The 12,799-nt window shown below is 40.7% G+C and overlaps 1 protein-coding gene across 3 annotated transcripts in view; it reads left to right on the forward strand.

Annotated features, from left to right (window-relative positions):
• Window positions 1–228: 228 nt before the first annotated feature.
• Window positions 229–12,799, forward strand: part of CFAP20DC (CFAP20 domain containing) — a 203,446-nt gene continuing 190,875 nt past the window's right edge. For all 3 annotated transcript variants that reach the window (XM_044452102.1, XM_044452103.1, XM_044452105.1), the window contains exon 1: window positions 229–333. The gene's annotated coding sequence lies outside the window, so the exon portion shown is untranslated. The remainder of the gene's footprint in view (window positions 334–12,799) is intronic.

The following is a 12,799-nucleotide window of genomic DNA, read 5'->3' on the forward strand; positions in this document are numbered from 1 at the left end:
CGGGAAGGCGGTGCTCCCTCAGAAAAGGGGCAGCGCCCCTCCGCCCACCTGCACGCAGCGCCCAAGGCGGGAAAGGAGCAGGGCGGCAGCTCCCTCCTGGCGCTACCTCGGGGCTGCTCCTGCGCCCGCCGCCATTTTAAGCCTTTGGAGGCGGTTGGCACGGCGCGAACTGACTGACCCGTTTGCGCCGCTGCGGCTTTCCCCTGCCCTTAGTTGGTGCCAGCGCTAGGCCTGCTCGCCTTCTCTCATCCGCGGAGAGCGAGCGCTTGGCTAGACCGAGCTACGCTCAAGAGGCGCAGGTTGCACAGGTTCCTCTCCCGGGCAAGTGTCCAGGTAAGGGCCCCTTTCTCAGCCGCCCAGCTCAGGTATCTTACCTTTTCGAGGAGCATGCAGTCTGCAGCGCACTTCCTGGAGTAGTCAGGAGACGCAGTGGGGATTATTTCAAAGTAGAATTAATCGTGCGTGCTTTCTTTCTCTCGGGGCTTGAAGTTGGAGGCTTTTGCTAAAACACAAACACCACCAAAGGACCCCCGCTCTCTTTTCTGGATATATTGAGATTGCATTCATCGCTGTGGAGGTTTTTGGGTCTGTCGCATGCAAAGACCAAAGATCACAGAAACTTTTTGTTTTTCCTGCCAGACACTTAGGTGACTTTAACAGTTGCATAACAGGTAGCAGTGAATTGAAACACCTCCTGATGAAAGTGAAAGAAGAAAGTGCAAAAGCAGGACTGTCTGAATATTAAGAAAACAAATATGCACAAAAGAGGTACAGAACTTTAATGTCGGCAGTTAAATTATTAATTTATGTTATATTCTGCCTCTTGTCCTACCAAGGAACTTAAGGTGGCTTATGTGAGTCTCTCAGTCTTATTCCCACAACAATAACCCTGTGAGATAGGTTGGACTGAAAGTCTATGACTGGCCCAAAGTCAGCCAGTTAGCACCATGGTCGAGTGGGGACTAGAATCCAGATAACCTGACTCCCAGTCTTGCACTCTTACTACACCACAAATCAAAATGGAAATTGTGAAAAATATTGTGTATCTTGGCACAGTCATCAATTCAAAGGGGGACTGGAGCCTTTAGGGGTTTTGGGGAGGTGGGGGGTGGAAGGTTAACAAAGCGCAAAGGCTGTCTTTGAAGAAGAATGAGACTTGGAAGGGTCAGTAATGAAGGAACTAGGGAAAATCATTTGGTTTGGTTATGAAAGCTGGAGAGGGAAGAAAGCTGACTGGAGGGAGGGGGGATGATATATTTGAAACATGGTGCTGGAAGAGAGCTCTGAATACCTTGGACTGACTGAAAGACAAGAAATGGATCCTAGCTCAAATCAAACCCAAGCTTTCCCTAGAAGCAAAAATGACAAAACTTAGGCTGTCATAATTTGGACACATCACGAGAAGGCAAGTCTCCCTGGAGAAGACAGTCATGCTAGGAAAAGTTGCAGGCAGAAGTAAGGGAAGACCAAATATGAGATGGACTGACTCGAAGGAAGGAAGCCTTGAATTTTTAAGAGCTGAGGAGGGCTGTCATCAACAGAACATTTTGGAGGGATTTTGTTCATCAGGTCACCAGAAATTGGAGACAGCTCGGCAGCACATAACAACAGCTTCCCTTCAAGGTTGGAGATCGAATGATGAGGGAAAATGTTGGTCTGTTCTATTTCTACCTGTCGCTATTCAACAGTTAACTCTTTAAGGGAGCAGTCCTATTGTTATTAGATGTGATCTAAAAGGACATAGGAAAGCCAGAGTGAAAGACACTTGGGAAAAGTGGTCCAGTATCTGAGGTGGGGTTATGTCTGCAGCACCCTCCATCTCCCATCATAGCCAACATCATTCTTTCCACACCAGCTGTGGCTTCAAAGTTAGAAGACAAACTTTAGAATTGGAGGGAGTAAGGAGCAAGGCACTAAACTGCCATCCTACAAGGGATCCTGACAGTCCCTCTGGCTCCTTTCCTTTGAGCTGATGTAAAATACTTAGGTGGCCAAATTGGATCTTTGTTGGCATTTCTGGATGGTGAGCAAAATTCAAAGGCTGTACTTACCTCCATGCTTCTCCCATGTGCTATTGCAGGGGGGACAGACTTGCTCATTGGAAGAGCCATACATGGGAAATGTCAGCTGTTTGAGAGCTGCGTGACATGAACAAATATGTATTTATTATGGCCAAAGCATTGGGCTCCTCCACTCCATAAAGCTAAGAGGAAAAAGGCTCCCTCTACTAATCCACAGCGCATAGAATAATTACTTGGCACTGGCATTCATAGTTCCTCCTTGTCCGCAAATTCAGATGGTGTGGCACTGGCACTGACTCTTTGCTCACCGACATGGTCCCGATTTCCTCCAAAGGAGCAGTGCTCAGACTGCACAGGTAATCGGCACTGTTCTTATTTCCTCTCCTTTCTCAGCCATAGCCTCAATGCACTTGGGCCCAAGCATTTAAAAACAGCCAAGCCAGTTTGTAGGACTGATACAGTGCTGGCTCCATGGTCTCTCCTCCATTTCGCTGCCAAACCAATCAGCTCTGGACTGTTGGGCTTTTTTTGGCCCCTCTTTTAACATGCTGGCTCAGCTACTCAGATGTTGCATCAGGTTTTTTCAGCCCCTCTGCAAACCACAAAATAAACTCAAAGAATTGAATGTGGCTCGCAAGCCTCAATTTAGCCACCTTGGTGCTATTGGATGTCTCGAATCCTTTCAGTTCAGAGTTATGGGGGAATAACATTGGATCATACTGGCCAGGAGCAATATTATGCATGTTTAGACAGAAGTCCAAAACTCCCAGTATTCTGCAGTCAAGTATGCTTGGAATTGTTGGGAGTTACGGGATTATTTCTGCCCAAATATGAATAGCATTGCACCTTAAAATCACATTATTTCAATTACAGTACAACCTTAGCACCTGCTTGCTCAGAATGAATCCCTACCCCTTTTATTCTGAAATAAGTATATGTATACGTTATACTGTAAGGTTGCACTCTAAGAATGCAACATCCAAAGCCAGTGAAGTGCAGTATTTTCTACATGGTTTGCTGATTATCAGAAATAAGTATCTGCACATCAGTGGCTGTGTCATGACAGAAAAATAATTCCTACAGTTACAAATTTGCCCAAATGCTTCATGCATTCTTTCTGTTTTTGATGTCTACTTCCATTCCCACTACCTTTTTTAACTGTTTATAGTGCTTGTCTTTTCCTCCAAGGGATCCAAGCTCATATATAGGACTTCATCTCCATGTTATTTTATTTATTTTTTATTTTTATTTATTTAAAACATTTCTATGCCGCCCCATCGCAATAAAGCCTCAGGGCGGCTCACAAAACACCAATAAATAACAATACAATAAAACCCCAGTGCAATAAAACCTCAGTGCAATAAAACCTCAGTGCATTCTCAGCTAAATTTTTTTTTAAAAAAAACCTAGTTAAATAAACAATTAAAATAAGTTTTAAATAAAAAGGTCTTAGCCTGGCGCCAAAAAACAAATAATGACAGTGCCAGGCGGACCTCTCTGGGGAGCGCATTCCATAAATGGAGCACCACCGCAGAGAAAGCCCTCCTCCGGGTACTCACCCTCCTGATGTCATTCACAGATGGTTCCCGGAGAAGGGCATCTGCTGCTGACCTCAAGGGGTGGGAGGGCATATATGGGAGCAAGCGTTCCTTTAGGTATCCAGGTCCCAAGCCGTTTAGGGCTTTATAGGTCGTAACCAACACCTTGAATCGGGCCCGGACTTCAATCGGGAGCCAGTGGAGCTGACAGAGAACTGGGGTTATATGAGAACAACGCCCAGTCCCCGTCAGCAATCTGGCAGCTCTATTCTGCACCAATTGAAGTATCCAGACCGTCTTCAAGGGTAGCCCCACGTAGAGCGCGTTACAGAAATAGTTACTAGCGCGTATGTCACTGTCGCCAGGCAGTCATTCTCTAGGAAGGGACGCAGCTGATGGATCAGCCGAAGCTGAAGGAAGGCGCTCCTCGCCACCGCCATCACCTGGGCTTCCAGAGACAGCTCAGGGTCAAGAAGCACGCCTAAGCTGCGAACCCTGTCCCTCAGAGGGAGTGCAACCCCATTTAGGACAAGGCCCAAGTCCCCCATCCCAAGGTCCGAACCACCCACCAACAGGACCTCCGTCTTGTCTGGATTGAGCTTCAGTTATCCTCACAGCAGTTCTGTGAGGTAGGTTAGCTTGAAAATCAGTGATTCGCCAAAAGTCACCCAATGAGCTTCAGGGCCAAGGGGAGATTTGAATTAGGTCTCACTGGTTTTAGTCCAACACTCTAGCTTTGGTTCACAAATACCATGTTATTCCAAACAAATCTATCAAAAATTTCCCTGGAAGCTAAAATGATGGAACTGAGGTTGTTATACTTTGAGTACATCATGAGAAGGCAAGAGAAAACAGTAATGCTAAGACAGAAGAAGAAAACCGCTTATGAGATGGATCAATTCCTTGAAAGAATCATCAGCCTTGAGTTTACAAGAGCTGAGCAGGGCTGTCAAAGACAGGATGTTTTAGCGGGCACTCATTCATAGCCTTGCCATAAGAGACACCTTGATGGCACATAACAACAGCAAAGGAGTACATGGAATTATATCTTGAACCTGTGTATGCGTATTTGAAATTAAGCCACAGTAACTGGATGTAATTATGTTTAGTACACTTCTGAAATTGGTTAGTAGTTCCCAGCTGAATCAGTAAATTGATTAAGAACCTAATGTATATATCGAATGATTTTGATTTGTAGCTTTCCTTTCCACCAAGAATATGACACTCAGAGTGGCTTATGATCATAGATAAATAAAAATTGATCAAAACAATAATAAAACAAATATATTGAAACACATTAAGAACAATTGTTTTAAAAATGCTGGAAGACCACAGATGACAGCTACAAAGAAGTATGTTGAGATGTAAACACCATAAATAGGTTAAGGCTACCCTGTTTGACATACCCACACCTCCAAGAAAGCATCTTCTACAGGATAGAATTGAATGTATTTGATCAAGTGGTGCTTTTATTCTTTAGCTGGATTCCTTGCTGATCAGAAAGAAAAACAAAGTCTAGAAAACCTGCTGTAGTGCCTTTGACAGTACATTGAGCTATAGAAATGAGTCGTTGGAAGTTTTTCATATAAATAATAAATGACATCCAGAGTTGTTCAAATGTCTGTTATTTCTGTCAGTTTTCCCATAGATAAGCAAATTCTGTTAACTTCACCACTGATGCAGTGTACCATATCTTATCAATTCATCCTTCTATGGAAGGAGGAAAGGGTAGTCTCCACTTGGCAGCAATACGTAATTTAGCAATGGTAAAAAGATTTCCCACTAATTGCACATGCTCACTTTTAACAAGATCTTTAACATACCTAAGTAAAACACACATACAATTCATGGGAATGAGTTATATGAGTCATATGAGTCATACTTTTTCCCTGAAAGGCCCAATCATTTTACAAGTCCACCATAAATGGAAAACATCTGTATTATTTTCCCCACATGCCCAACAAGCATTCCTAACATTGGGATATATCCTTGCCAAGTCTTATGCTGTCATATCCCAACAATATAGTATTTTTTAAAAAACCCTTGAGGTTAACACATGGGGAAATTTTAGGACTGTTCCACTGGTCTAAGAGATGTCTATTTATATGAAACAGCAATTCGATTTGGACATTAATGAATTCAGGGCTTTTGTACTGTTGGTCTAATTTTTGATAGTATGTTGGAAAAATAGGATTAGTATGCTTGGTGATTAGGGGTATATAAGTTTTAATTGCAGTTACAACTTTATGTAGTGTGTAATGTTTTATCTGCTTGTATATAATAAATGAAAAAATGAATAGTTGAAGCTTTTCATCTAATGGAGGTAAGAACTATCACCTGTTTATATGGAGAATCAAAGGTGATTTTAAAGATGTTTAAACAATAAAAAGTTATGAAACCCAACCCAAATAAGCATGCAAAAGAGTAGCCTCACATTCCAGTTTTGGGCATCTTTCTTAAGTTGTTTACTTTTCTGTTCATGTTGAAATCCATAACTCCAGTGCTTTTTTTGTCATAGAACGCACTGGAACAGAGTTCCGACACCTTTTTTGATGGATTTTCCAAGTTTTAAAAGTAACTTTAAAATTTAAAAGTAAATTTGATGTTTGGTCCACATAGATTTAAACTGTCCTGTCGAGCGTAGCAGGTTGGCGGCAAAATCATTAAAATGGTGCATGTGAGCGGCTTGTTGTCGAGTCCGATGCATGCGTACTTCGTCCGCACTGGTTGTGATGGCACTGCTCGGCTTGTGGTGCTGCATGGCTTGTGATTGGTTGTGTGGTCGTGTGCTGAGTGCTTACTGCAGGCGGCGACCGTTATGTTTCATTACACAACTGATTTGTGTGGGTGTGTGTACAGTGATTGACTACATGCAAAAGGTAAATAATTTATTTTAAAAAAAGTTGGTGAATTGAAAAACTTTTTTTAATTTTTAGTGTAAAAGTGTGACCCCAAATTTAAAAATGAAAAAAATTACTAATTACTTCTCAACCACCGGTCCTGCTAATAAAAAGGCCAGAATATTAACAGTCACAATGACAGAACACATAGATACTAACAGTAGGGAAAGGAGTCGAGAAGATTTGTCGGATGAGAATTGGACAAAACTTTGGAATTTACTATGAACATTTGCCTTAAATATAATAAATTAAATTTATGTTAAGAACTGAATATATAATTTTTTAAATAAAAGATTAACAAGATGTGAGTTCCGGCACCTTTTTTCTTACAAAAACAGTACTGCGTAACACTATCCTGTTCTTGGCTGTACAAAAGAAAGTCACATTCAGTTCATGCTCAGTGAGACTTCTGTTACATATAGGATTGCAACCTGTGAATTTACTGTAAACCTAATTCTTTTAGGTTTGGTATGCCTAACTCCATAGTATCATAGAGTAAAAGCCACTACTTGATGATAATCTCATTGAGAGATTCAGAGTCTGTGACTTTTGGTTTGACAGTCATACACTCTGATCCTAAATCTATTTACCTGAAAGTAATTTCGACTGATTTCAATAATTTTTCTTCCAATTTAAATATGGTTAAGATTGTTATTATTTAGTAAGGCTGCAGTCATGGAGAGTTCTTCACTCCTACCTGTGTGAGCTGCTGTCTTTGTCAGGAAGCTGCATTACACTACAGAGCAATAGGGCTGCAATATTAAATACGTTTTCTGTGAATTGTATATTATCTTGTTCTGCATTGTAACTTGGTGATATGCTGTAAAGTGTCATCTTCATTTCTCCTGTGCTATCTCTGTAGCATAAAGTTGTCATTGCTTTATTGGATGCAAACAAATGGTATTGGCAGGGTTGGTGAATGCACAAAATAAAAATGGAATTAAAACGATTACAGAATTAAGTGGAGCACATCCATAGAACTTGCAGAAGGAAGTTTCATTTAGGGATGTGTCAGGAATCTGTTTGGGGATGGGAATCCATCATATTCACTGGGCTCAGCTCCCCAGACTCCAGTCTGCTTTGTAGTAGCCAAGAGTCCAAGTTCCTGGCGAGTACTTCCACAGTGCAGGGTGCTTGCCAGGAATCAAGCCCCACACTGTGTAAGCAGCACCCCTCTTCTGTTTCTGCTGCTCCTCTGCTACTCCTGGCAGCAGTGGGTGGGGAAGAAATTGATCACCAGGAATAGTGCCTGGCACTCACAGTGCCCCCCCCCAGCAATGGATGGGGAAGAAAGTTGGTTGCCAAGAATGCCTGCTCATAGTGTCCCTCTCTTGTCCTGCCTAACAGGGAAGGATGCCAGTTACATGATGGGAGGTCTGCAACCAGGGGCTTGCGGGCTTCCTCTTGGCTTGGCTCACTTGGCAGTACCAGGCCAAGCATGAGAGAAAGCACACGGATATTAGAGGGATGGATTCCAAAAGAGTTTGTTACCCATGCACTGGTAACCTCTTGCCTGGTTATTGCAGTGATTGGCTATTCTGAAGACATTCTGGAAACTTCCATTGCTGCAGAACAGAGCAGTGGACTTAACTGGGACTGGAAGATGTGAACCTATTATATCTGTACTACATCAACTGTGCTGGTTGGTGGTCAGTTTCTCAGCCCAGTTCAAACTATTTGTGTTTACCTTTATAGCTGTAAATGACTTATGACCTGTCTACCTGAAGGCATGCCTTCCATACTCTCCTGACTGATTGCTAATATTTGCATAGGCTCATCTCTATTTACTATGGTACATTGATGGCTACCAGGGGAAGAGCCTTTTGTAGTGGCACCCGCCCAGGGTATGTCCTTTCCAGGAAAAACTACTGATATCTGCATGATATATACTTAGATATCAACTTAAGAACTTTTCTTCAAGTAGGCATTTATTTTGTAATCTGATGTTGCGATTGTTCTGTTTCAGATCATTAGTCTGTTCCAGCAAACTTACTTTTTATGTCTCTTAAATATTTTTAATATTGAAACATTTTGATTGTTTTGTATTTGTTGTTTAGGTTCCCATTTTATTCTTGTTAATTGCTTTTCATGATTTGAAACTGGTTAAGAGCATCTGCCAGTTGGGTGACATATCCATTTAATAAAATAAATTAGGATCATCTAGTGGATGTGCTACACCAAGATGGGTACAAAGGGAGTACTGTGACCTTTAACTGGGCAATATATTCACAGGTATGTGTTGCCGTGCAGATTACTCAGTTTATTAATTAATTTACATGCATTGCATATGACATATTATACTTTGTAAAACATGAGGTGATGACAGTCTTAAAAAGCATCAGAAGAGCCAGGAGTCAACGTTGCAACTTCAGCATTGTCTGTTCGGTGTTTTATGAGGATTTGGTTGCTGTTATCATTGACTGTAATATTGCTGCGTGTGAACAAAAACGTTACTTTTTACATGTATAAGGATGCTATTACATTTTTATATTTGTCTTATTTTTACGCTCATTTGAAACATGCTTTAGTATTCACTGTAAGTTATTAGAGAAACCTAACTGCTGACTTTATTTTCTCCGTGAGGATTGGTAGCTACTACAGAAGAGCTATAATAATTTGTCATTAGTGCTATGCATGTAGTGTGCATTATAATAATACTAAGTAGGGGCATTAATGCTTTTAATACTAAATGGGGGCATTTATAAGTCTCTAAATATCGCAATGGAGAATACATTCTTTCCCGTTTATTTCAATGGTACAGGTTAAAATGTCATGTCCCCAGAATAATTCCATGTATTTCATTCTATTAAAATTAGAGCTTTCAACTCATTACATAATTTCAGTGAATAAATCATCTGTCTTTAACTATATCAGCAATTATAAGCATATTATCAAAACCTTGGTATAGGTGCCATTTTTCAGAAACTGAAGTAGAACGTAACTTATAATTTACATAAAATGTACTGTGCATGGTTATAAAAAGTAGAACTTTGCTATTTTCTTATCCAGCTCCCATGATTATAACGACAGAACTGTACTTATTTATTTTGATTTTTATGTATCATTCATTAGCCCAGGGCTCTCAGAACAGCCTCATATTAATAATTAAATTAAATTATTTTGATTTACTAGCTAAATAAATAAATAAATAAAGTATTTATTGTATTTGTATGCAGTCCCAGAGCCCAGGGGCTCTCTGGGCAGCTCACAGGAAAATGTGTCCTTCATTGCAGGCCTTCCAATTAAAACTGGCTCACTGTTAGTTAACAATGGGCTGCTCCATCCAATTTGACTGCCGTTAATCTTTTGAACTTGGAGGAGTGCAGGAACTATATCAAGGATGGGAGTCTTCTTCCATCTTATAAAAATGTTAGATGGCTGATTTCAGCCATCTCAGTCTTGTGCACCAGTGTGTGAGGAGGGCAGGCTGAAGTACTGGCAGAGGTAATCCTGGCAGAGCATTGCTTCTCCTACCCTACCCTCTGGAATGCCTGCCAAACAGTGACTCTGAGATAGGTCTTACAAGCTCAGCCTCACTGCCAGTGCAAAAGGAACTGTACCTTCTGCAAGGGGAGAAGGAAGGTGCTGCTAGGCTGTAATCCCGGCTCCAAACTTGTAACCAAGCTCTTCTGTGGCTAACTGGGCTCTTCTGTGGCTAGCTATCTAGTGGCCATAGAATGGTGCTCTTAACTTTAACATTTGATTTAATTACTTTCAGAATTCTCAGATGGTTAACTTTTCTGAAGAGATTTCTTTTTGCAAAAAAAAAAAAAAAAAAGGTTCTATGATCCAGAAAGAACACAGGAATTTTCCTTCAACCTGTGTCACCTTGAATTTTAAAAAGCTCCAGGTTTTAGCATATTTTTCAAATAAATTGACAATGTATGACATCTTTATAGGATGCTGTAAAGTAGCCATTCTCTCATTTTTCAACCAAGGATCAAAATTATTATTATTTTATTGCCCTAAAAGCATGTACATTTACTATAGTGCATCATTTTAACTGAGGATACAGAACTTGCAGCCCTACTGTTAACTACAAATAATGGAACAGTGTTTAAAGCTATGTCCCACTGAAAGACATTATTATCCTCTGAAGTTTAGATCCCACCCACCCCCAGCTATGATCCATAGTCAAACCGATCTGTATATTAACTCTTATATCAGTCCCATAATGCTCCTAACACTAAACAAATGAATCACAGAATATCCCCAAAGAATTTTACATTACTTTTACTACAGACTTTGGTTTAAAAACAAACATTTAACCCTTAATGCTTTTATCATTGTGCACTATTTATCATTAATGCTTGTTTTCCTAGGGTTTTATGCAAATAACAATAATTCTTATGAGAATCAGTGGGGCATAGTGGTTAGAGTGGTGGACTGAGACTTGGAAGATCCAAGATCTGGTCGCCACTAGGTCATGAAGCTCACTGGGTAACTTTGGGCCACTCACTTACTGTCAGTCTAAATGACCACACAAGTTTCTGGGGAGGATAAAATAGAGAGGAGGAGGAGGAGGAGGATTATATAAGGGCTCCTTGCAGGAGGAAGACAGGTAGAATATAATTGAAATAAATAACAGACAACACTGTATTTCACCTTTGTATTTATATAAATTATTTTTATTTTAGATCTATGAAGTTTTAAGGTAACATTCTATTTAAATTTGGTCACTTGGCAGGAATTCTATAGCACCTAGATATTATCTGAGGAGTCAGAGGATAATGAGAATTTCCCTCTTCAAAGGAGGAAACAGAAATCTGTCTTTCTTTTGCCGCTACCTGCAACTGACATGGAACTATGCTGGCTGGCCTACGTCTTGGGAAGCTTGACCTTTGAGAGATTGAAAAGGGGACATTCCAGTGGGTTGAGAGGAGAGAAATGGGCAAAAAAGCATATCTATTGCAACACACAATGATCAGAGGAGAGGGAAGGTGAAGGTCACTTCCATTGTTCCTCCCATCCTGCAGGGCATTGGATACATGGAAGAGCCTGACTTGGGGTTTCTGTCTTGCAAGCAACCAATAGGATTGTGCCCTACAACTCACTGCAGGAAGGAGGAGCTACGGATAACAGTTTTTTGAAAAGGAAAGGTTGTAAGGTTCAAGTCTTGTGTGCACATTCTGTGCACAACACATTATTATCATGAGCACCAATTTCAACAGAAATTTTTCATTTTGTAACAGTATGATACCTTACTTGTTTAGTAAATAAGTGGCTGGACCGGGGGCGGGGGGGGGGGGTACAAGAACAATTCTGTAGTGTGGAACATACTCCAGTAAGTCTGCCGTGCCCTCTTCCATGATACTTCATTCCATTCCCCCTCTAAAGAGTGTTCAGTGGCCACTGAGCAAACCCAATCTTCACTGGACAGTAGGCATTCCTCAGTTTGTTGGTATTTCGAACTTGTGTGTAGCTGGTGCCATTTTGCCCACTGAAGGATCATTATTCTTCTCTGGAAATACCGAAACTTATTATGAACATAGTGTAGCTTCCTATTTGTTTATTAAGTCCTGTGTTGTTTTTTTTAGGAGGGGGCTTCTAGTTGGAGGGCTTCTAGTACTACCAATCATTGTTTTTTTCTGATGAAAATTAAAAGTGAAATGGCTATTGATTGTTCACACTTCAGGAGACCTGCTGCTTTTCTTATTGTGCATGCACACTATTCTGTCCCTCCACCAGGCCCAAGGTACAGCAGTTTTTCCTTCCCTTTCCTGATTCCTTACATTTGTCACACGCTCCTCCTAACATTTTGGTTTGGATGCTTCTTAGAATGATTTTAGCACCTTGATTCTTACATGTGTTTAAATGGTGGTGTTTGTTTTTCTTGCAGTTGTTGCAAACTTGCCCCTTGATTTTTCTGGTAATTTCACAAGCAGAATAAAAAACATACTTTTTAAAACATCCTCAGACCCCCTACTACATCTGACATTGGAAGAGTCTCTCTAATTCACTGTTTTCAATCAGTGTTTCTTCAACTAGAGAAAGGAAGGCAGCAGCTGAAATTGACAAGTTCTTTTTCTCTTTCATAAAAATAAAAACGGGGAGCTCTAGTGCAGTTTTGCGGTGCCTCATTTGCACATTTTCCTGTCCATGCCCTGTTGATTCACGCATCCTCATGATTTTTTTAATGAAAAGAAAAGATGGAAAAAGCAATGGAGAAAACAAATAAAATATACATAGATTACAACATCATCTGAACCTTCTGTAAGATTCTGTGTAAAAGACAAGGCAATATGCAGTAAAAATTAGCCTTGTCTGGAAGCATCTGCTAACTAGCAGTGTTTCTCCAGGGTCATAGGCCAAGGTCTTTAACACCTTTTACCCATTCCTA

This window comes from Varanus komodoensis, unplaced genomic scaffold (assembly GCF_004798865.1).
Source record: "Varanus komodoensis strain SLA01 unplaced genomic scaffold, ASM479886v1 scaffold6_4, whole genome shotgun sequence".
Taxonomy (NCBI): domain Eukaryota; kingdom Metazoa; phylum Chordata; class Lepidosauria; order Squamata; family Varanidae; genus Varanus; species Varanus komodoensis.